Raw genomic sequence first — 4,256 nt, forward strand, 5'->3', positions numbered from 1 at the left:
GGCAGGTACTGAGAGCCCCGTGAAACAATTTGCTGGAGAGAATTTTCAGTTGAAGCCACAGCTCCCTAGCAGCTTTCTCTGGCTGCCCGCCTAGAGAGATACTCAAGGACAGCGATAGCTGCATGGGATGGTTCTGGAAGGAGTGGCCATCTCCATAAGTAAAATGGGGTTTATTTAAAATAACTCCATTTTCTCTGGGCCATAAATGGTTTGGGATTGGGGTGGGTCTGAAAAATTCAGGAAAGGCTTTCTGACCCAATCAGATTGACGTGTGGGTTGGGGTCCCCTGCAGCACCCCTGTGGGAAGGGGTCAGCTTTGGCCAGTGAACAGTTCTTTTTTCCTTTTCTTTTTCTTACAAATACAACTTTTAGGAGAGCCTTTTGCTTCTTCCTCTTCCTTCCCCCAGGGATATAGGCATTTGAAGGCATTTGACTTAACCCTTTGTAGCCCAGGTAATAAATCCAAACTCAGCAAGATGGGCTGGACCCCAGAGCTCTGTGGTTGCCACTTTTTGGCCCATATTGAACCGATGTCCCCTTGGCATCTGCCAGGGACTCCTCAGGGAGAGTGTGGGAATGATGGGGGAAGACTCGGCACTCTTTTGTAGAGGGTGGGGCAGATGATAGCAGAGACCTTCCAGGGCCCAGGGCTGGGGTCTTGTCTTCCTTGGATGTGGTCTAGGGTTGCTGCAGATGGTGGGTTTGTGGCAGGGGGGCAGAAGCAGATGATGCAGTTGAGGCAGGTCTCTGGTAGCTACTGATGTCAAGGATGAGCTCTCCTTTATCCCCTGACTCTTCTGAGAATGGCTGCCTCCTTGGTGAGCCACTTGGAGGTCTCAGGCTGATGATGCGGGATGGTGGCCCAGATGAGGAAGGGGCTCCAAGGCGGTGGCCTTCCCAGATGCACTGGGCCCCAGCCCTTCTTCCTAGCTATGGCTGATTGCCACGGGCTTCAGCAACCAAGGCCTACCTGTAGGTCTCCACGTATGTAAGCACCACAGAACCCAGTGTATCTTTGTGCTCTCAAATCGCCCTTGATCCAGAGGTATTTTCTCATTTAGAACACAGTTTGAAAGGCAGCCATTCCCCTTCTGGAGAAAGCCTGGAGAATCTGCAGCTCCCATGATTACAGTGCAAAGAGCACTAGACTCACAAGGCCCTCACAGGCCAGCCCCACCCTGGGTGGAGCCTCAGGGCTCACCTGGCAAATGATGGGGGTTGCACTCTGTGTATCTAGACGGGGATTCGTGGGCTGACTTCTGCATCAGAACTATGATGAGGGTGGGGGAGGGCAATTGAGGCACTCACCTCATGCACAAAATGTAAGAGAGTGACAAAAACCTCAGTAATCAATAGAAATATATGTATATATATTTTTGACACAGGGTCTTGTTCTGTCCAAGGCTGGAGTGCAGTGGCATGATCACAGCTCACTGCAGCCTCAACCTCCTGGGCTCAATTGATCCTCCCACCTCAGCCTTCTGAGAAGCTGGAACTACAGGCCTGTGCCACCATACACAGCTAATTTTTAAATTATTTGTAGAGATGGGGGCCTCGCTATGTTGCCCAGGCTAGTCTCAAACTCCTAGCCTCAAGCGATCCTCCCGCCTCAGCCTCCCAAAGTGCTGGGATTACAGGTATGAGCTAGCACACCTGGCAGAAATAATTTTTTTTTTTTTCAAGATGGAATCTTGCTCTGTCACTCAGGCTGGAGTGCAATGGTGCAATCTCAATTCACTGCAACCTCCGCCTCCCTGGTTCAAATGATTCTTGTGCCTCAGCCTCCCAAGTAGGTGGGATTACAGGCGCCCACCACCATGGCTGGTTGATTCTTTTTTTTTTTTTTTAGTAGACACGGGGTTTCACCATGTTGGCCAGGCTGGTCTCGAACTCCGGACCTCAAAAGATCCACCCGTCTCAGCCTCCCAAAGTTTTGGGATTATAAGCGTGAGCCACCACCCCCAGCCAGAAATAATATTTTAATACAATATTTTAATAAATCAAAATTAACCAAAAACTCTATGATAAAATATCGAAATGTTAAGTAAAGATGAGATCTGACAAGGCCGGGATCAGGGCGAGGTAGGGGAGGGCGAGTCATGCAAGAGCAGCTGGAGCCTGGTGTCCATCCGCATCTCTGGAGCCGTTGGCAGCCAGGCCTCGCAGATGGAAAGGCTTTTTTTCCCTCCTGCCTGTCATCTTCAGTCGTGCCACTAGGGGGAGAACGTCGACTACACAAACCTCCAGGCCTGCGGCATGGAGGCTGGGAGATCCACCCTCGTCTCAAGCTGTTTTCTAGATTCCCTGTCACAAAGCAGGTTGTTGTTCAGTCCGTTGAAGATCTATTTCAATTCAGCAGACGTGTCCTGAGCACTCACTGAGGCACGGCTGGAGAATGCACCCGGGGTCCCCAAACCAGGTGGGGAGTCAGATCTATCTGGCACCACAACCTCATTCAGCAGCAGAACCTCCTGCGGGGACAGCTGCCATGCGCTTTCATAAAAACTCCTCAGCCGATTCTAACCCATAGCCAGCTTTGCCAAGCCCTGGCCCGGGCTGAGGGGAAAACTAACACAGGAAAGACTCCAGTTCTGCCCTTCAAGGGAGGACATTGTGTGTGCCTGCCTTGTCCTGGTGTGGCTTCCACAGCTGACCTCAGGCCGGGGTGGCGTGGAGAATGGAGCAGAGTGTGGGTTTGAAGGTCACCTTGCAGGCCCAGCTCCTCAACCACAGCATCTGAGGGTGCTTCCAACGAACTCTGTGGCTCCCCAACAGTCTTCTCTCCCTGCTCCAGAGACAGAGACCCAAAAAGAATTTCTCAGAAGGAGGCCGGGCGCGGTGATTCACGCCTGTAATCCCAGCACTTTGGGAGGTCGAGGCGGGTGGATCACTTGAGGTCAGGAGTTCGAGACCAGCCTGGCCAACATGGTGGAAACCCCGTCTCTACTAAAAATACGAAAAAAAAAAAAAAATTAGCCGGGCATGGTGACAACTGCCTGTAATCTCAGCTCCTCGGGAGGCTAAGGCACGAGAATTGTTTGAACCCGGGAGGCAGAGGTTATGGTGAACCGAGATTGTGCCACTGAACTCCAGCCTAGGCAACAGAGTGAGACTCCGTTTCAAATAAAAAAAGAATTTCTCAGAAAGAGCCCAAAGATGGCTCTGGAAAATGGTGGAGTTTGTTTTTTTTGTTTTTTATTTTTTAAACATTCTCCATCTACTTTATACTTTTGCCTCAGATTGGCCCTGATTTAAAAACAAGTTCAACTTCATCACAGGTGTTTATTTTTGCTGACGCCCTTGCAAGCTTCCACCACTCATTTATCCCCTCCCCAAGTGGTTTTCAAGCTGATCCTGACAGCGATCTGAAATGGCTTCCTCGTGTGAAATGTCCATATTCTGTTTGGGGCTCTCTTATCCCATAAAACACACTTAATGTGTGAGCTTCAAGACATGGAGATTAAGGGCCTCAGGGTGACAGGCTAACGGGGTATTAATCCTCAACCTCATCACAGTTTCCTGTCATTTGGCAGAACTGTATGGGCAAATCACTTTTGAAAAGCTCCTCATTCCCTGGTGTTGAGTCTGGTTCTAGGTATCCTACAACCTGAACCAGAGGAGGGTGTAGAGGGTCTAGAAGTGCCACCTGTTATAGGAGTGTTGGCTGTTCAGCCTTGAGGAGAGAAGACTGGGGGTCCTGAAGGCACCCGCCCACCCCTGCAAGGTAGTCTCAGGGTAGAAGGCACTGACTGCTTTGAAGAGCTGCAGACGGCAGAACTGAAACAACCGGTGGACTTTATCAAGAGGCCAAATGGGGCCAGTTTGTTTATGCACCACATATTTATTGAACTTCAGCTATGTGCCAAGCAGTGACTTAGGCACAGAGGAATCACGGGACCAGCAAAACAGATATGGTTTCTGTTCTCCTGGAGCTTAGAGTCTAACACAGGTGACAGACTTTGCAAAAATGACCACACCAATAAATGTAAGATGCCAGCTGTGGCATGATGCCATGAGAATGGCAAGGTGAGGATTTGTCCTGGTGAGACTGTCAGGGAGTAGCACTGGTGGAGTAACAGCAGAGCTGAAGGGCAAGTGGGAGTTGGCAAGGCAGGCTGGGTGGAGAAGGCTTTCCAGGGAGGGGCATGGCAAGCAAAGGCCCCGTGGTGGGGCAAAGCATGGCAGAGGGGAAGAATCAAAGAAGCCCCTCCCCAGATCATGGGGGCAAAGTGTGCAAGGGGAGAAGATGAGGGGGC

The sequence above is a fragment of the Trachypithecus francoisi genome, unplaced genomic scaffold (assembly GCF_009764315.1).
Source record: "Trachypithecus francoisi isolate TF-2019V2 unplaced genomic scaffold, Tfra_2.0 Lachesis_group2, whole genome shotgun sequence".
Lineage (NCBI taxonomy): Eukaryota > Metazoa > Chordata > Mammalia > Primates > Cercopithecidae > Trachypithecus > Trachypithecus francoisi.